The 21618-nt window shown below is 38.9% G+C and overlaps 1 pseudogene; it reads left to right on the forward strand.

Annotated features, from left to right (window-relative positions):
- Positions 1–221: 221 nt before the first annotated feature.
- On the forward strand, positions 222–1516 carry LOC131432651 (proteasome subunit beta type-7-like; annotated as a pseudogene).
- Positions 1517–21618: the final 20102 nt, after the last annotated feature.

Consider the following 21618-nt stretch of genomic DNA (forward strand, 5'->3'; position numbering starts at 1 on the left):
AAATGAGGTAAATAATATGTTCTTGCTTCTGGTTCCTTCAGTTCTTCTGATGTTAATTTCCTTATATATCCTTTCTCCTCGTAATCATTAAACGTCTGGATTGCCCATTTCTTTAATTCGATGTTTTTATTTAAACCCTTTTCCATTGTTCTCAATCTATTCATAGCATTGTTGTAGCTATCCGGGAACTGGAATTGATCGTCATTCCACAACAGCCCGATTTCGAAACGTCCGTTTACATATTTCATCGTGCTTTTGATTATCTGTTTAGCACGCTCGTCTGATTTAGATTCTGGTAGCTTAGCAACTGTTTTCACGCCAAAATTTTCTGTGGTGAAGTAATCATGCATCATACGATGCAAATCGTTGTCCTCCCCAAATACAAATTATAATACGGAGTACTCCGACAAATTTTCAAGGACACATTTTGCATCGTGCGGTACACTGTCATGATACACTGTCAGAGTGACGGTGTACCTTATTGAATTTTATATAAAACTGGCAACTCTGATGACTGGAAAATGATTCACCATAGTGACTGTTTATTATGCTCATAAACAAAGATGTTTAATTTTTCGAGATCGTGGAAAATCCGAAAGAATTTGAATGTAATTGAAGCTGCTTTTTGTGATTACCATTGTTTGACTAAGAACCGATATGACTATCGACATCTGGAAGCACCCGGATTCAGTTTTGAAAACTGTCGCAGGTTAGTGTCGTCAGAGGAAACGCAAGACTTGAATTTCTAACCTTGATGTTTTATAGAAATGCTCAACAATGCACCAACGATTTGTTCCGCCGAAAGCTATTAAAACTCGTGCTACTGAGAGACCAATCGTGGAGGATAAAAACTGCGAAAATATTCACTACTTGACTAAAAACATGAACTACTGTGGTGCCGGAACAGCTGCTGACACGGAAATAACCACTCATATGATATCGTCAAATTTAGAATTACACCGGTTAAATACTGGATGAACAGTCCCGATAGTTATTGCTAATACGATGTTGAAACAGTTTTTGTTTCGCTATCAAGGTCATATTAGCGCTGCTTTGGTTTTAGGGGGTGTATATCATACGGGATCGTATATTTATTGTATTTATCCTCACGGATCGACAGATAAGCTGCCTTATGCTACAATGAGATCGGGCAGACTTGCAGCTATGTCCGTGTTCGAGTCTCGCTGGAAACCAGATATGGATGAAGAGGAGAGCAAAAAGTTGGTTCGTGAGGCAATTACTGCCGGAGTTTTCAACGATTTAGGATCCGGTTCTAACATTGATCTATGTGTGATTCGAAAGAATGATGCACAATATTTGAGGACGTTCGAGGAAGCTACTAAAAAAGGTAGCCGTTCCCTCGCATATGACTACAACAACGGCAGTTCAACAGAGCAAGTGTTTCAACATTGATATTACCGAGGAATGCGAGCGCACTCTGATCTCTGATTCAATCGTTTATTATTTAACATATTAAAACGTCAATAAATACACAATTCCAGATATGCTACAACAACTTGTTGGATATTTGTCGATCACTTGCGGTCCAGAAGAATATCACACTGGCGTCAGTTATGAATATGGTTCTTCCATAAAAAAAAAAACAATATGAAACTTGGTAATGGAATAAATAAAATACCTCAAATCATCGAAGTTTTCGTTTTGAAATATAAGTCATTTCATTCATAAATGTTTTCATCCGCTATTTGATAGCGACGCATTGTTTTCATGATAATTACTAGCATGCTTCGATGTCGTAGTGTTGCCAGAGATTTTCTTTTTCAACTTTTCTAAGCTGTCATGACGAAAAAGTAAAACATGCTAGGCTAAATTGACCATTCTGTGAACCAAACATTAGCGCTCCGAATGTATGGGACTTAGGGGTATTATTATTTGTATTTGGTCCTCCCTATGAATCATAATCTGTCCGCATTCTACGGTTCCACTGATGTTACCGTAAATTAGCCATCCTAATTTGGTTTTAATACCTGTTGGCTCACCTTCCTTCCCGATGCGTCTATCGACGGGATTTATTAGGTGGGTGTGATTTAGCCCAATCAGTATTTTCGGCTGAACATCGCTATACCTCTTTACAGGCAAATTTGTTAAATGTTTATACCGATTTTTTATCAACTCGGTATCTAATGATTGAGTAGGAAGTTGTAAATTCTTAACTGTCCTAACTCCTTTCAGCGCGTAGGATTTTTTTCCTTCTCCATTTATCCACAAATGGACGCGCCTACTATTATGTTCGTCTCTAGACACATTTTGAGTCCATTTTAGTCTCAACGGATCGATCATGCCTTTGAGCTGAAGTTTATCTGCAACTTGCTCATCTATTAGCGTCAATGAAGATCCTGCGTCCAAAAACGCAAATGTATCCAAGCTTTGTTCGCCATTTTTCAGCTTAACTGGTATTACTTGAAAATAGATATTTGATTTCGAATCCATATGGTGGTTGGAGGATTCTACCGACGACACGACCTGCCACTCGACTATCAAAACTGTATCGCAAATCTAACTACCCCTCAGTAACTGGTAATGTCAAAACGGAATCGCTTGAAAAAATGTTGGAACTGGCAACACAAGTTGGTAAATTATTGATTTTGAAAAACAGTTACCAGTATCCTTGGAAACCACATATGAAATGTAAACATAAACAAGAGATTCTCACTTAAAACGAAACCACTGAGTGTAGTTGGCCGGCTGGTAGATATTAAATTTATTCTTTCAGAGATCTGCCATAGCTGCATAATCTACCATAGCGATTGTGTCGTATGCCGCTTTGAAGTCAATGGCGCGACACTTCTGGAGTACTTGTCTCATAACGAAAATGTAATTTGAAGTGGCGTACCGTACCGGAAACGCAAATTATTCACCACCAAAAAATTGATTTCGGTTGTTTAGGGCTATAAAAAACTTATCGTGTGTTATCTTCAGAGGGAATATATTCATCTAATTAAGCATTTATCACATTCATAACGTTCCCAGAAATACTTACATTCCTCGTTTAAAGTTTCAACTTTTTATGTCGTCTATTTTAAAGTCCAGCCTGCAGATTCAATAAAAAATGTATCTGTACTAGAACATTTTTGCTTTTGCGTTGGGGATCTGAATGACCTGTAAATCCTTAACGCAAGAATTGTCCGGACTTCGCTAGGTGTCAGACGGCATGTTGTTGAAGACGAATCCTAATACTCAGGTAATTCTGAAACGCTCTCTAGATTCAGAATTGTCGCTATTTGTTGCAATCTGGCAAGCTTATCGCAAACGGACCAGGATTACCTCCCGTAAGGAATGAAGCCAATGCTCGAGCTTCCTGGTCTAAAACTAGTCCACCAAGCCGATTGAATGTAGACTTTTTGATAACTCGCTCCAGACAACTTCACTAGTAATGATACTAACCAATCCATCATAATTTCTTTTTTCGAGATCGAACTAAAAACACAAAGCGTTTAGAAATCCATTTATATGAACATAACCACTCACCAAGCAGCGTTTGACAAACTTTATACACAATTTAGCCTCGAAAGAATTATTGTTATTTTTTGCAGTTTTTTGTAAATGATTTTGAATAATCATTAAATGTGGAATTATTCCACAACTGTTTCAAACTGTTTGTTTATTTATTCTGGTGCTCCTTGGTAACTAGCTCATAGCAACTTAAACAGTGTTGCTCGAATAATTAGTTTTTGTCATTTTCAAGGGGTCGCTATATTTATGGTAACTGGTGGTAAATCGCTCACGAACACTTTTTATTCCGATTTTTCTTCGGAGTGTCTGGTCGTGTCGTCGATTCTACCTTTCTCGGTTGCTCTGCTTTCTGATTCTGTCTCATATTATCGTCGTGAATCAGAGGATGATGAGTTCTATTACACCCATTTTTACCGCATCTCTTCTGTTGTTTGCAATTCCGCAGTATATGTCCAGAAGATTTGAGACAGTTAAGACACATGTGCTGCTTATACACGAGCTGGATCCTTTCCGAAACATCAAGTCTCTTGAACTTTCCACAGTTCGGCAATGAATGGGTTTCTTTGCAGAAGCTACATTCTGGGATAATTTTCTCGTGTACATTTACCCGAGATCTTTTTTCATTCGGATGAAAATTTGCATTCATCATCCTGGTTGTTGCGGCATGTGGCTTCAGCCATTTACTTTGGTCCCTTAGCGTAGGGGTCCTGGTATTAGATTGAAGTGTTTCTGTCCACTTCAGCTGTACTGCATATGGCAGTTTCATGACAATATCGGCGATCAACCTATGATCTTGTAGGTACGCCTCTTTTTGTATCACCTCTATGTTCGCTACCAAATTTTCAAGAGCATCCGCCAGCTCTATGATAGCTGTTCTACTTTCCTTCTTTACTCGGAATATATCCGAAAGTAGCTCTTTGTAAACAAATTCCGGCTTACCAAAGTTGTCTTCTAGACGTTATATAATCTTTGGTACATTCTCGGAATTGAGCATCAATTGTTGTACACATCTTGCTGCGTATCCTTCCAATACATTTTGAAGACGAGTTAAATTCTCCAAATTCGTGAAAGCTGCAGTTTCTGTGGTGCTGTCATATATTTGTTTGAATTTCGGCCCTTCCTTGGCCGAACCGCTAAATTTCGGCAATGTCATTAGTGACTGCCTTTTTAAATAGATGATCCAATTATCATCTGACCGAAACTGGTTACTTGAACCAGATTCTTGTTTCGGTACCCTTGAGTCCAGTCGAAGTTGGTCGAGCTCCATGAGGTTCTTCTCGATTAATCTACATTTAATGCAGGCCCATCTTTCATTAGCTGCCGGAATGACTGTGACGTTCGCACATACATTGTGGAACCACCTGTCACAATCATCACATTGTATCATATTATCCTTGGAGTTCTTCTCCGTGCACAATCTGCAATCTCCATTGAGATTGGTGATGAATTGAATGCCGGTAGCCATTTTGTGATTTTCTCTTACTTCCAATAAAATGCGCTGCTGGTTCTGGGTTACTATACTCGCCGTTGATGATGCTGGGCTTCTAATTTGTTGTCCAGTTATTTACTGCGAGAGTACGCTGATGGCTGCTGCTGTTTGCGATACCGATAGTTTTCCGAATTAAAAAGTACGGGTGTGTAATGTCAGAGACATAACTGAATGTCGCGAATACGAATATGACACGCTTTATTTATGCTTCCGAATTCGAATTGGTAATTGATCGATTGTTTGAATTGTGCAACTTTCCCCTCTTTCATTACTAGAAATTTAAACGATGCGCCTAGACTAAATTACATATTAGTTACATTAAACATTCTGAAACGCAATTAAATATTATGAAATAAGCAGTATAGTTCATTATAATAAAAAATGGTGGCTCTGAAAAGAACTTTTTATGAAAGCGTTCGTGATGAAGAGTGACGAGTTGAGTTAGTTCAGCACGCAGACTCTGAATTCTAAACCCATATTCCAAAACTAAGTTCTGAAACTTGAAGACCGCCATGACTACCAGAATGAGTTGTATAGAGTACAGTAAAGTAAATTTCCGCATAATTCATTACGAGTATTATTATGGTTCTAAAAAGAACCGAATAGAAGAAGTCTGGAATAAAGAACTGGACCCTGAGTTCAAGAACTAAATTTAGAACCAATAACAGACTCAGAATCCAGTTTGAATTCTAGAACTGCAATTTCGAAACTGAAATTAGTTCCGGAATACAGTTTCAGCACGCAGGCTCTGAATACTAAACCTATATTGCGGAACTAATATCTGAAATTTGAACTTCTCGTTACGACTACCGAAAAGCAAATGAGAGTTGCTATCTGAGCGTTTGAGGTTTAAACCACGCAAAAGGTGCACTCTCCGTCGCTGCTGGTTGATGGTTTAACTCTCGCGGTGGCAGTCTTCTCGCCTTGATGGCCAGCAAGCGAATCAGAGTTGCTACCTGACCGTTTGAGGTTTTAACCACGCAAAGGTACACTCTCCGTCGCTGCAGGTTGTTGGTTTAACTCTCGCGATGGCAGTCTTCTCGCCTTGATGGCCAGCAAGCGAATGAGAGTTGCTACCTGACCGTTTGAGGTTTTAACCACGCAAAGGTGCACTCTCCGTCGCTGCTGGTTGTTGGTTTAACTCTCGCGATGGCAGTCTTCTCGCCTTGATGGCCAGCAAGCGAATGATAGTTGCTACCTGAGCGTTTGAGGTTTTAACCACGCAAAGGTGCACTCTCCGTCGCTGCTGGTTGTTGGTTTAACTCTCGCGAAGGCAGTCTTCTCGCCTTGATGGCCAGCAAGCGAATGATAGTTGCTACCTGTGCGTTTGAGGTTTTAAGGGCACTCCGCATTCGGCCGAGCCAACCGATCCGAGCTCTCCGGCGTTGACTTCGACTACGGCTGAGCTACCAGCGTGTGCATGTATAGGTACGCCGGACCCGACACGATTGATACGGTGCGAAAAGCTCGGTGAGGAATATCGTTGCCAAAGATATGAATTTTATGTCGGGTCCGGCGTACCTATACATGCGCACGCCGGCTGCTCAGTCATAACCGAAGAGCGAAAAAAAGATCGGCGATGGAAATGTCGGCCGAATGCGGTTTGACCTTTAACCACGCAAAAGGTGCGCTCTCCGTCGCTGCTGGTTGATGGTTTAACTCTCGCAATGGCAGTCTTCTCACCTTGATGGCCAGCAAGCGAATGAGAGTTGCTACCTGAGCGTTTGAGGTTTTAACCACGCAAAAGGTGCGCTCTCCGTCGCTGCTGGTTGATGGTTTAACTCTCGCGGTGGCAGTCTTCTCGCCTTGATGGCCAGTGATGGAAATATATACAAGCTGGACTCAGTGACCAAAGGAACAACATTGTGACCAACGAATAACAGGTCACAAGTGATACACGCTAGAGTCAGATTTTTGCCACACCGAGGATGCAAAAAACGAAGCACCGCACAAAGAGGAAAGCGCACTTCTTCTCAGTGTCGAATAGACAGCATTTGAGCGTGTGCTTGTGGTTAAAGCAGCTGGCGCGAGTGAAACACATTCTCTTCGCATGAATCGCTCACACGCGCTCTCGTCTAAATACACCCAATTGACCACTGGCGCGTGATGGTGAGCGAACACTTCTGTGAACTTCAATTAATAGAGAGTAGATCTGGCCTTGCTATGAAAAATTTGCAAGGAAAACCGAAAATTTTACGATAAATTGTTTTATTTTGCTGATTTTGCGTGTCCACGCTTCATCTACGAAAACCATACAGCAGAGTGCTCACCGGCGTGTACACCTCTGTGAAAGTATCTGCATCCACCTCAGAGAATTTATTAGCTAATGCTCTAGCACTTTGGTGCGATTCAGTGGAAGAGGTAAAAGGAAATAAACAAACGCACTCATGATGCGTACACACATTACACAACAGTGGTGTATAAATGTGAAAGAGAAGAGCTCTCGTTGAAGTTGTCAGTGCGAGGGGAGAAATTTTGCTTGCTCTTCGTCACACAGAGGAGATAGACATCTCTGCGCGTACAAGTGGGTTGTTAAGAAGATCACGTAAACTCGGGTAATTTTTCAAAAGGGTGTATAAGTAAGTGACAGTTTCTCTTTAATCACTCTCTCTTTCGATTATTGTGATGTGATTAAAAAGATTTTCTTTGATATCGCTATTCTGTTTGAAAGTCGAAAGTTTCGGGTATCATCTCATGCAAAGAGTTGAGTGATAATCGTGGAAACCGCTTGATAATTAATAGAAGAGAAAGTAAACAAAGAGAAACTGTCACTTGCTTACAACGTCTATTGAAAAATTAACCGAGGGATGACGAATCCATTTTTGAAATCTACGTGTTTTTCACATAAAGTTAACGTGTGAATTTTTTCGAGTGTAGTTATTGCTATTCATATTGTTCAATTCAACAAAAAATATGTAGTAAACACATTCCCGCTTGTGAGGAATTCTGGCAACCGTCAGAAGACTGTCTGCATTCCGGCTGCTGTCAAAATTTTTCAGGCGAAATTGCGGCATTATCTCGCCGTATGTGTCTTGTTTATTTCTCTCTTCCTTCTTTTTTCTTTTTTGTCGTGAATACGACTTACTTTATTACGGAGTGCCTTTTTCAAATTTACCCTTTGAGAGAGTGATAAGTTTTTGATCGTGAATATCTCTTGTTGTATCTAACGAATCAACATAATTTTTGCTACATGCCATCGGAAATATGATCACAATTTTATGATAAATATTCAGTTGTGTAACATAATCTCAAATAATTCAAAATTAAACTTTTCTGAAATGTTTAGTATAAACGAGTATCAAAGAGGATAATTCATAAGGGGCGTTTGCCTTTCTCGTATTTTTTAAGCTCATAGCTCAGTGATCTGTGATGGGATTTATATAATCTAACTACCAATAGAATCGAAATTTTTCAACTTAAGCGTGTAAAGAAAAAGCATTGAAGTATTTCAATAGTACACTATTGAAAAACCTGTCTCATTCGACCCATGTCAACATCAGCCAATCAGAACGCGTTCTGAGGAAGAGAACAAAATATCTGCTGCTGTACAACAAATCGTTCGAGAAAATGTTCCGAACAGTGTTTAATATCGTAGTGAGTTCCGCAATTTGGTCCTTCTGAAAGGCAAGAATGAATCATGTACAGCATCCGGATAGTTTCTTTCAATGAAATGTAAATCCGAAATGAAATATCGAAATTAAAATTCTCTATGCTGCTATTTTTTTAGCCGTGAGGACCGCCCATTAGTGAAAAAGCTACGAAATCAGGTAAAAACAAGCCTTTCAACAAAAAATTGGATCTCATTCGTCATCTAACACTCGATGTGGATAGACGAATAACCTACTACGACTAATTTCGATTTCGTTTTACCTTTTATTCGCAGCTTTTACCCATACCTACCCAAGCTATGGGTAAAACGCGCCATAGATCCGAGAAGGATCCAAAGGATGCTAAGCATCTGAAGCCAAGTGATGTACAGGTAAACAACCTTTTACTGAGTAACAACCAATACGCTGATCTGCCAGTTGATGTCGAAGAGGAACTGCAGAAGAAGGAAAAAATGCCACCTTTCTACCTGAAGGGCTTCCCACCAACTCTACGCTCGGATTTCAACACACTGATCAGAAAAGGACTACAGGCAACAATCCGTTTATGTACTGAAGGCTACAAAATAACTGTTCCGGCTTTGAACCACTACAAAGGAGTGGAATTGTACCTGAAGCAGACAAAAGCGGAATACTTTACACACGATATTGCCGCCAATAAACCTATGAAGGTTTTTTTTATTTAAAAGATATTTTATTCAGGCCTATTTGCGTACAAGCTTTACGTGACCGATTTAGCTGAGTTTTTAGATAATTTTTTTTTGTATTGGATCTCGTTGTCACCCTTTTTCTAGGGGGAGAGGAGCTTCCATTTTCCTCCTGCGAGAATTGAGGGGAAGTTTGTTGGTGGTTCGTCTCGTCATCCATTGCCGTGGTATTGTTGTTGATTTCGTTGCTAGTTGCTGTAGATGCGCCTTGTTGTACATTGCTTGCAGTTGCTGGTTGGTTGGATGGTAAGCTGTTAACTGCAGCTGGTGTACTTTGTTCTATAGGGGTTACGTTGGATGGTTTCGTTGAACGGGATACTTCCCTGTTGTTGGTGACTGTCACAGGTGTACTGGGGTTGCTTGGGGTTGATGTAAAGGAAGCACCGTTGTCCTTTGGTATAGTTGTCTCCTTGTCCGGTTTATCACATGGCTTACCGAAGCGAACAGCTTTTTGGCAATATTGACATGTGGCCATCTGATTGTCATAGGTAACAAGTGATTTGCACGGTATTCTTGTGTAATATAACAAATTATCCCATCTTAACATGATCCATTCTAAGTACAGTTTACATTCAATCCCAAACCAAATACGACATTTCCACGAATTTGGATATGCCGGTCATAAACCTTACAGAAATGCATTTACCTCGACCTAAGTCCACCGCGCAGGCAGCTAGCAATATATTTCGTGATTGCTTGCCCTGCATAAAGCGAAGGTCAATAACCAAATCTATGACATCACAGCTGGGCCACAGCTGTGAACGTTTTTACCAGTCCTTCTCCATTAGCATGACATTCTCTCCCTCTCTATGGTTTTTCCGATCTCTCCCGCTCCAGGTACGTCCGGTAGGAAACGATAAGTTATGGTAAGAATAATTGTACGGCTAGAGATAAGTAGAAATGAAAATACACATTCATTATTGGAAAAACAGTCAAACACTCTGGTTCTTAATCCGAAACTACTACACTTGTATCCTGACCGAATGTCACATAAGAAGGTATAGGCCTCCTCAAGTGCATGCGTAACAAACGTACGCTATTTAGAATACCGGGGAAAAAATTCTTACACTTTTCTTTTTCGATAGAGAGAATCTCTCCGTATTGGGACATAGTTGCGCGAATATAAGGATCGGGGACGCATGAGGGTAGATCATGCACACGCACTTCTATAGCACTATCTTCCATATAAACTGGAATGTTATGCTTGATATTTTCATTCTCCACATAGTGCACATTATTATTGTCTTTAGCAAATTGAATTGCATCCAACTCTTTTTAGAACTGGATGTAAACAACATTATTGATCTTATTGCATTGAAGTAAATGCACACGTTTAACATCAAGATGCATTTACTCCTTAAGCAAACCTTCAAGTTCTCGTATCGAAGTCGAATTTTGCACTGTCTGAAGTCAACAGCTTTTGTTCGTTTGGTAGCTTTTGTTCGTTTGGTTCACTCATTTCGAGATCGTTCTATTGTTCACTACACAATACTGTACTTGATTTCTTCTGTCCTGAACGTAAGCGGTTTTGGTTTATCGACTGACTTGGTTGAGATGTACGAGCGAACTGACCTATGAAGGTTGTACTTCGAGGACTACCCGACATGATGGAAGCCAAACTAAAGCAGGCACTCTCGGAGGCTGGACTAAAGCCTTTGATGGTGTTTAAAATGAAGCGACATAACACGGACAAAAAGTATCGAGATCAACTCTACTTGGTTCATCTGAAGAAGGGCTCCATCACCATGAGTCGACTGAAAACCATAAAATCATTATTTCATATAATCATCGAATGGCAAAAGTATAAACCGGTACATCGAGATGTCACACAGTGCACGAACTGTTTGAACATGGAAAAGTCGGTGCGGGAAATGTCCCGGTTCACACAATACCAACGATTGCATACTAGATGACATCGCTGCAAAATGTGTGAACTGTGATGGCGACCATCCATCTACTAGCAAATCGTGTCCCAAACGTGCTGAGTTCACAAAAATTCGACAACAGGCGTCCCGTAAACAATCAACCTCCCACCGAAGAGGGATATTCCAAATTTGCCGCCACTTCCTCGCAGCAATCCAAAAGGTTCAGCCGCTGGATCACAAAAAGAATCTTCCTCAAAAATCCCTCCTGGATGGGGCAATAATCAACCACAAGCAAAGGATGACTCTGGTGACTTAATCTCTGCTGAACAACTGATCGTCATTTTTGAAACAATGACAACAAAACTACGAAACTGCAGAACGCGGTTGAATGAAATCAACGCCTTAGGCAAATTCATAATCGAATATGCAATATAATGAGTTGGTTGTAGTAAATTGGAATGCTTGCTCACTCAGGAGCAAAACTGCTGAGTTATCCAACATTCTTCAAGAGAAGAATGCCGATATTGCTATTTTAACTGAAACTCATCTTAAACCTGAAATTTCTATTTTTATTTCCAATTACAGGATTCACAGGCTCGACCGGACAACTACCAGAGGAGGGGGAGTTGCCGTTGCCATTAAATCATCCATTCAGCACAGGCTTCTGTCAGCCTTTAAATTGCAACTCATAGAAGCTATCGGCATTGAGATTACAACGACGATGGGACCCATCATCATTATTGCAGCGTACTGCCCCAAACAAACCAATCTTTGAGATGGTACGTGTGCATCATTGAAGCGAGATCTGGCTATGCTCACTTGACGACAGAACAAATTCATCATTGCTGAGGACCTGAACGCACGGCATGAGCTGTAGGGAAACAAAAGACAGAATCGAAACGGATTCGTACTTGCCGAAGATTACGTAGCTGGACAGTACAACATCCTCGCTCCGGATCAACCAACGCGACTTTCCAGATCAGGAGTTCATTCCATTTTGGATATATTTATCAGCAACATCGCCATAGACAGCTCTCCGGTTGTCTTCAACGAGCTATCTTCCGACCACTTTCCAGTAATATTGACGTTGGGATCTTCACCAGAAACAGTGCCTATTCAACCTCGGAAGAACTATTATCGCTCCGATTGGGTCCAATTCCAACAAATCGCCGACCAACTTATTAATATCGATTTGCCACTAGATTCCCCGATGGAAATCGATGCGGCCCTATCTTCCTTCCAGCATTCAATCACAGTCGCTCGTTATAGGACGGTTCCAGTACAAAATCGACAGTGTCACCAAGAAACTCATCCGACTTCGAAATATCTACCGGAGGCAGTATCAACGAACTGGCATACTAGATAAGAAGACTTCTTATAACAACTTAACTACACTGAGAAAAAAACCATAGTAACCGTAACCTGTTCTTCATTGTCATTTCAACCACAGACTAACAGACATGACAGTATGAGTAAATTCTAATAAAAATTATTTTTCGTGATGCACTAGTTCCACCTATATTGTACTGCGCGAACTATTTACTATCTGTACACCCCTTGTGTTATGTAAAAGTTTTTTTACTAGTTGGTTTCCCCTCGTTTGTCAACACCGATCAGCTGCTTGCAGGGATGCCTGATTTCATCAAAATATTTGAAAATGAATCGTCACAATGATTTATTGGATTACGTTGATAATATATTTAACTTTTTCTTGATGTTGGAGGGTAACCATTTATTCGACTCAAATTTGTTCATCTAGACTATTTTTTATTGTGTTGGTAGTTTTCACCCGAAATTAAGTGGCGACAGACCAGAAGCAAGTAAATATTGTAACAAAACGGGTTCGATTTTTTATTGAGTTGGAGGATGAGAAGTAGGCGCAATTATGTATATAGTTTAGGCAATATCAAAGATAAACTCAAGATAGAGTAGTCTGCGATTTCTTAGGTATCATTTGAATAGGACCCCTCGATGAGCTCGGTTCACTGTCAATTTGAGTATTTTGAAGCAAAACAACAAGTGTCTGATCACTAGATGCGTCGTAACTATGACAATGATTGTTTATGTTTGGAAAAATGTCAAGTTACAGTATGAACGATATTGAGAAATTTCGCTTTATATCAGTGATTCTTAGAATAAGAAAGTGAAAACTACTTAGAACCATTGTCTAGAATTTATTTAGTTTGTTATAGCCTCATCCCATGAAGCATCAGTTGTGGCAAGAAATCATTATATGCTGAATGTAAACATATGTGTGCTTGATTTCTAACTTGTATTGTTTCCATGGCATTTTGTCGGAACTAGTCGACGCTTGTTAACGGAGGGTCAATAAAATTACATTATTACTGAACCAACTGGTTCACGATTACTGACCCAACATTTTTCAATGAAACGTATGGAACATTGTAATCTTCAGTTTATCTTTGGCAATATGTATTAAATCTGTATCCTGCATGAAATTCGCATGGACGTATACAAATCAATACATTACAGGTAATTCTGTATGAATGGCAACTCTGTTGGTAAATGAAAAAAATAAAGACAGTCTAGATGACAGACATGATGTTTTTGATAGGGTAACGTGGCGCCATCATGACACATGTGAGTACTGTCCCAAATAATGGAATATTCGAAATGACCGTTAAAATGATTGAAGAATCAAATTTGAGTGTCCTGTCTGTTAGTCTGTGTTTCAACTATACGCTTAAATAGTATCAACAATCATGATATATGAATATTCACCATCTGCATTGTATAAATTACTAGACAACAAAGACTACGACTTGACTAAACTATTTGTGTTTATGACTTTTCTGGCATGGTCATCCTGACAATGGTAGTCATCTCAAACATACGAACAAATAGTCAAAATCACAATTTTTAGTAAGATGAAATTGCTCTCGAGCCTTGATATATATGAGAAGCGAAATAGTTATTGCTACCATGTAAACATGTTCACAGTATAATAATGTTACCATAAATAGAAACATGGTTTAAAAGACAATTATGAAGTTTGAAAACACTAGTCATGTAGTCCATATCAACATAATTTAAGTAGTAAGCACATTATCGTATAGTGTTTTTTAACCGACTATGTATTTCATTTGTGCTGACTATACAAATTGTCAATAAACGGGTGTACTTTGTTATTGTCACATAAAGTTACAATATAGCAGAAAATTTAGTACGTGGATAACACATCAGTGACTGACTTGAAAACAATATTTTATATTGTGACTTATATTGAGTAATTTAATAGATCTTGCAGGTGAGTAAAGTTTGTAGCCGTAACAGTTTCCGTCGCTGAATTTAAAATTTTCAACAATTTTGCCAGCAATGGCCATGTTTTCCAGTGAAATTGACGTCTCGTATACGGTTCATTATTCGTTATCGGTCGCTGTAGAAACAACATCAAGCGATTGATGAAAACGGAGATTATCATTTGATTCCCGGATTCAATTCGCTCGAACCCGACGGAAAATCGCAGGTGGGTATCGAGGTTTGCATCTGGACTTGGCTAATAATTTCATTTATGCTGCCAATTCCTGCTTCAGGAAAAACTCCACCGGACAGAGCCTTGGATCAAGTGATGCTATCAAGCAAGCAATATTTCACCAGGTATATAATCATTTGATTTGATGCGAAAATAAAATAAAATTTAATGAAATTATTTTGTTGTTCTTGTTTTAGAATTTAACATTAGCTCATGTTTTGCTGATCTTCAGCATTGTTGAATCAACCACTGCTTTTAGTTTCAAAATAACTAGAAGTGAAATGTCAAAAATACAATGACTCTGGTTATAGCAAAAACTACAATGTAAAAAAAAAAATTCGGTCATGGTTAGGCTAACCATCTCAATCGTATTAGTTATTCATACAATACACTGTTCAATATTACTATTCTAGAGCCGATACCATTCATAGTAAACATGAACTTGACTATTGTTGAAATCATCTGATTTCATAGTCGGTTGAAAACCACTATACGCTCATGGTCAATTTGGCCCTCTATATAGTAACAGTTACCATACTATTTTTATGAGTGTAGTATAATCCAGAAAAGGATATCTGAGCTTCGCAACAGAAACTTTCAGCAAAAGCTTCGAGAAATTCTCCCACATTCAAAGCCCTTCTGGTCTTTAATGAAGGTGCTTAAGAAAAAACCGAAGCCTATTCCTCCTCTGATGTCACCCCAGGACGCAGCTGAAGGAATACCTTTAATCACACCACTAGAGAAGGCAAATGCGCTAGGCCAGCAGTTTTTGTGTTCTCGCAATTTAGGACTCAGCATTGTTAGTCCACATGAAAGAGTCGTTGATGATAGCGTTAGCTGAGGTTGACCAATCAGACAGCTTGGTTCCGGAAGAAAGTAGAGTCACTGCGAATGAGCTGATGGCTATTGTGAAAAAATCCAAAAATATGAAGGCCCCCGGTTTCGACAACACATTCAACATTGAGCAGAAATATTTGAGTATTCACTCATTTGTCTTCTTAGCTAAACTTTTTAACAGGTGCTGGGAGCTTTGTTACTTCCCTTCAAAGTGGAAGTAAGCTGAAGTTATCCCAGTTTTGAAACCGGGGAAAGATCCTTCCTTTTCCATAAGCTATCGGCCCATCAGCTTACTCTCTGCCCTATCCAAGCTGTTTGAAAAGTCAATACAAAGGCGAATTCTTGCTTTCGCAGATGAACAGGATATATTACATGAAGAACAGTTTGGGTTCCGGAAAGGAAGATCCACCATCCACCAACTCACAAGGGTTAACAACGTCATCCAGCAAAACAAATCAGTGTCCAAAACGACTGCCATGGCAATATTGGATATTGAAAAGGCATTCGATAATGTGTGGCACTATGGCCTGGTATTTAAACTGCATCGTTATAATTTTCCCATGTATCTTATTAAAATTATCAAAAATTATCTTGCAGATAGAGCATTCCAGGTTTCTCTGAATAATGCACTTTCAGAAAGATTTACTATTTCTGCTGGTGTACCCCAGGGAAGTATCCTAGGTCCCATTCTATACAACATTTTCACATCAGACATCCCACCTCTTCCGGGTGGTGGTGTTCTGTCACAATTTGCTGATGATACTGCCGTTCTTTACAAAGGTCGTGTCATTAATCCTCTGAAGAATAAACTACAGACAGGTCTGGACGCTTTAACGGAATATTTTACAAGCTGGAAAATTGTGATCAATGCAGCAAAAAACTCAGGTCATCTTGTTTCCACATTCAAGATCTCCAAAACTTGTTCCATCAGACGAATGCCGAATACGATTCGGTGATGAAGTCATTCAATGGTCCGATGAAGTTATCTATCTAGGACTCACCTTTGACAGACATCTGATATTCAGGTCACATGTTGACAAAATCGTAAAAAAACTACAAGGATCAACCATATGGGGTTGTTCGAGCCGTTGATGTGGAACAAGGCAATCAAAATTTCTAATGATCTACAATCAAAAAGTTCAAACAATCCGAACCAATACCGAACATCATTTCTCTTGATTTGCATTTGTTTTATGACCGACGAAATCACACCATTATCCGAAATGCATGCAATTATATCTTTGTACATACTTGCGATTTCGATAACTAAGCCTCTCTTCGCCAAGCTTGTGTTCAAGTTTTTTATGCAAGCAGTTTTTTTAGCGTTAAGTTTCTCTACCATTCTGCGATTTCGGTTGAAGCGATAAACTATTTCTCATTATCAATCGAGTTCATCTAATATAAATTAGAAATTAATCTTAAGCACTCAAAATTTATCCAGGGGTAGTTGTCAATTTCTCATGGGGAAACGACATAACATGGAATTCCGAGCTTGCATGACACAAGATCAGAGCATACCAATTAAGGGCTGACGCAAGTGTGTTTTAGTGCGTTTTGAAGGGCTGTTTTCACGCTTCAAATCTGATTTTCTCAGAAACGGTGACGAATATAAAAAACCCAACAGACAATCTCTAAGAAATTTAGTTTAGATTATTCTATGAAAATTTCAGAATGATTGTTTGACTTTAGCGGTCGGGAAAGTCTTTTTTCTGAACTAAGAGTTGCATAGCTGAAAACGGCAACTTTCAACTTGTTCATTGAATATCTCACCTTCAAAAGCATGGATCAAAAATCTATCCTGACAATGTCTAGATAATTTAGTTTAGATGCGATTAGTGCATAAAAACATATATGTTGTCGCGATAAAAATTAAGGAAATGTTATTTTTCTAATGGCAAGTACGTTTCTATGGCGGCACCATTTCTGCTTGGTAACGTAACGAAACATGAGAGAGGAATAAAATCGGCTCAGCAAGGCTGCCAAACAAGCGGTAGCTTTATTGGATTTTATGTGATGTAATCAAACTTGTAACCGAAAATATCAAAACTTTCTTGGCCACCCGGCCACATCGTGAGTCTTTTTACACATCTACGAGAGAGCATGGAGAGAAATGTAATACGCACAGCGAGCTTTTAAAGTTTCAAATCGTTTTATGGCGTTTCTCTCTTGCTGTCTAGTAGCAACCTACCTCTAGCTTGCTACGAGAGGGACTGAAACGTTAGCTTTAATTGCGCTTCTATTTATAGATTCGAGTGCTTCCAGCAGCTTCGCTTTTGCATCGATTGACCAATCAGAGCGATGCTCTCTCTTTGATACATCGCTTACTCCTTTAAAACCGTCGACTATGGCAGGGAAATCCGGTATGCTGGAGATTTTTTGCAGACAAATTAGGACACTGCTAGCTATTAATCAACATTTCAATGATATACAATTCAAAATACATGGCTTTGAACATTCAAATCAATACGTAGAAATATTTTCTATCAAATGATGAAATAATATTAATAATTGATACAAAACAGACTGAGCTGTAAGTGTTTAAAACCTGACCACATTTCTACGTGTAGTTTATGATTTGCACCCCTAATAAAGATGTGTTCCACATCAAAATGCAGCATACTCATCAGGTCTCTGTATCCGCTGATTTGTAGAACATCTAAACTGTGCCTGAAGAATCAGATGGCTGTCTATAAACAAATCATCTACCCCGCAATTGAATACGCAGTCCCTGTTTGGCGGGGCTGTGCACGAACACACAAACTTAGGCTTCAGCGCATTCAAAGTAAGATCTTAAAGATGATTCTAAATCTACCCCCTTGGACAAGGACTAGAGAAGTACATGAGATGGCCTGCCTGGATATACTAGAACAAAAATTCGAACAATACTGAACAAAATTTTCAATCTCTGAAATACAAATAATTCAAAATTTGTACGTATTAGGTTAGGAATAGTTATAAGTAGGTAGATATTTTATAAATAATTAAAATAAATATTAATGTGGAACACATTTTTGTTTTCTATATAGCGGTGCAAACTAGAAACTCAAGAAAAATACACGTAGAAATGTGGTCAGGTTTTGAACAATTACAGCTCAGTCAATTTTGTATCAATTATTAATATTATGTCACCATTTGATTGGAAATATTTCTACGTATTGATTTGAATGTTCATATCCATGTATTTTGAATTTTATATCATTGAAATGTTGATTAATTGCTAGCAGTGTCCTATTTTGGCTGCAAAAAATCTCCGGCATACCGGATTTCCCTGCCATAGTCGACGGTTTTGAAGGAGTAAGCGATATATCGAAGGGAAAGCAGCGTTCTGATTGGTCAATCGAAGCAAAAGCAAAACTGTTGGAAGCACGCGAATCTACAAATAGAAGCGAAATTATAGCTAACGTTTCAGTCTTATGCGTAGCTTGCTACGGGTAGGTTGTTGCTACACAGCAAGACAAAAAGTGCCATAAACGATTTGAAGCTTTTGTTGGTATGCTCTGATCTTGTGTCATGTAAGATTGGATGAAATCCCATGTTATGTCGTTTCGCCTGAGAAATTGACAACTACCCCAGGGTAAATTTTGAGTGCTTAAGACTTATTTCTAATTTATATAAGATGAACTCGATTAATAATGAAAAATATTTTATCGCTTCAACCGAAATCGCAAAATGGTAGTAATGGTAGAGAAACGCTATAAAAATAACCGCTTGCATACAAAACTTGAACACAGCTTGGTGAAGAGAAGCTTAAATATCGATATCCGTATCGCAAGCAATGTACAAAATTTAATTGTATATAATCACGATAGAGTCTATATTGTGGATTCGCGTGTTCGGTGTTGATTCCTAATAAGGATCAATCTTAGCAGACTCTTGTGCATGTGCGGATTCAAAAGTGTGACGATTAATTGAAAATGTCAATCATTGGAAATTTTGGTTGCCTTGTTCCACATTAACGGCTCGAACAACCCCATGGGGCTGATCCTTGTAGTTTTTTTTATGAAAAATTGGATCAGTTTGGATTCTATCGCCACTGCGAACAGATGTATTTTGTGTCTTTTGCAAAGCTAGTTTCGCTTCCGACAAGAGCGATTACGTCACTGCTGCCATTTGCATTGGTGAAAAAGCAACGGTGGAGAGCATTACACAAAATCAGCCGTTCTAATGGCTATAAAAGTTTTCTAAGGAACTATTAGGATTTGTTGTTCGCAAATCGAAGGGAAATATCCTCAGTTCAGTGCAAATCTAGAACAGTTTGGTTAGATTTTTGCTCTTTTCGCTGTGTGAAATTCAGAGTAATCGAGATCAAGTGAAGCCTTCTTTGTTTTAGCGAAAAATGTTCCAGAGTTTAATGTCGTAGAGAATTACGCAATTCGACCCTTCTGAATGCTAGAAACGAATCCCTACAGCATATCGATAGTTTCTTTCGATAAATTATGCAAATCCGAAATGAAATAATCGACATTAAAATTCTGTATGCGGCTATGTTTTATAGCCGTTAGGACCGCCCATTAGTGGAAAAGCTACAAACGAAATCAGGTAAAAACACGCCTCTCAACAAAAATTGGATCAGTTTGGATTGTATCGTCTCTGCGAGCAGATGTATTTTGTGTCGTTTGCAAAGCTAGTTTGGCCTCCGACAAAAGCGATTACGTCACAGCTGCCAGTCATTTGCATTGGTAAAACTCTTCTTAATCCACCTAGTGGTGTGATAATGCCTTTCTCTTCTTTCATAACAGTCTCATGAAAATATGTTTCATACTTTTATAAAATAATTTTGGATACTAATTTTGTCACTAATTGATTCAGATTGATTCGAGTAATTCACAAAAGCATGCTTCAGTGTTTATGTCACACAGTCAGCATCATTTTTCCAAACTAGTGCTTGACATTTGCGTTGCCTATTTGTGATCAGTGATGCTAATCTAGAAAAAGCCTTCTTAGTTCACTTAGTGGAATTTTTATATATCTTGAAAAATCACCATAGGGGGGAGTACATGAAATTTTCGAAATCGAAAAAAAATTGTTGGTGACAAAAGGTTTAGAATTGCATGAAACGTCGAGATTTAGTGTCATCTCGAAAAAAAATTTTTTAGAAAAAGTCGACTTTTTGGGACTTAGAAAAAATATAAAGTCCCAGAAAGTTGATTTTTTCAAAAAATTTTTTTTTGAGATGACACTAAATTTCGATGTTTTATGCAGTTTGAAGAGTTTTGGCATCAAAAAAATTTTCGATTTTGGAAATTTCATGTACTCCCCCTATGGTGCTCTTTCAAGATCGAAAATTGTCAAACCTTTAACACCGGTCAGCACCCCTTACGCATGTCCGATTTAGCTCAAATTTTGCATGAAGGCTTTTTTAGATGTGCTCGAACTTTTGAGCACTAGAGCTTAACGAAAATAAAGGTGATCCAAAAATTTTGGCACCCTTATATACATAAGAGCGGTAAAAATCAACGTGTTTTGTCGGTTACGTCACATATACCATCATATATCTGGTACCATAAGTCACAGCCATTTGATCTTCGAACTTGATCAATGGCCCGACAGTAGCTTTCAAACGAGTCCAAGTTTGTTAAAATCGGTTCACCCATCTCTGAGAAAATTGAGCGCGTTCAAATACAACGCTTTTTGTCGGTTACGTCACTTATACAATCATATCTCCGGAACTAAAAGTTACAGCCATTTGATCTTCGAACTTGATCAATGGTCCGACAGTTGCTTTCAAGCGAGCACAAGTTTGTTAAAATCGGTTCAACCATCTCTGAGAAAATTGAGCGCGTTCAAATACAACGCTTTTTGTCGGTTACGTCACTTATACAATCATATCTCCGGAACTAAAAGTTACAGCCATTTGATCTTCGAACTAGATCAATGACCCGACAGTTGCTTTCAAACGAGTCCAAGTTTGTTAAAATCGGTTCAGCCATCTCTGAGAAAATTGAGCGCGTTCAAATACAACGCTTTTTGTCGATTACGTCACTTATACAATCATATCTCCGGAACCAAAAGTCACAACCATTTGATATTCGAACTTGATCAATCGCCCGACAGTTGCTTCCAAACGAGTCCAAGTTTGTTAAAATCGGTCCAGCCATCTCTGAGAAAATTGAGCGCGTTCAAATACAACGCTTTTTGTCGGTTACGT

This window comes from Malaya genurostris, chromosome 2 (assembly GCF_030247185.1).
Source record: "Malaya genurostris strain Urasoe2022 chromosome 2, Malgen_1.1, whole genome shotgun sequence".
Lineage (NCBI taxonomy): Eukaryota > Metazoa > Arthropoda > Insecta > Diptera > Culicidae > Malaya > Malaya genurostris.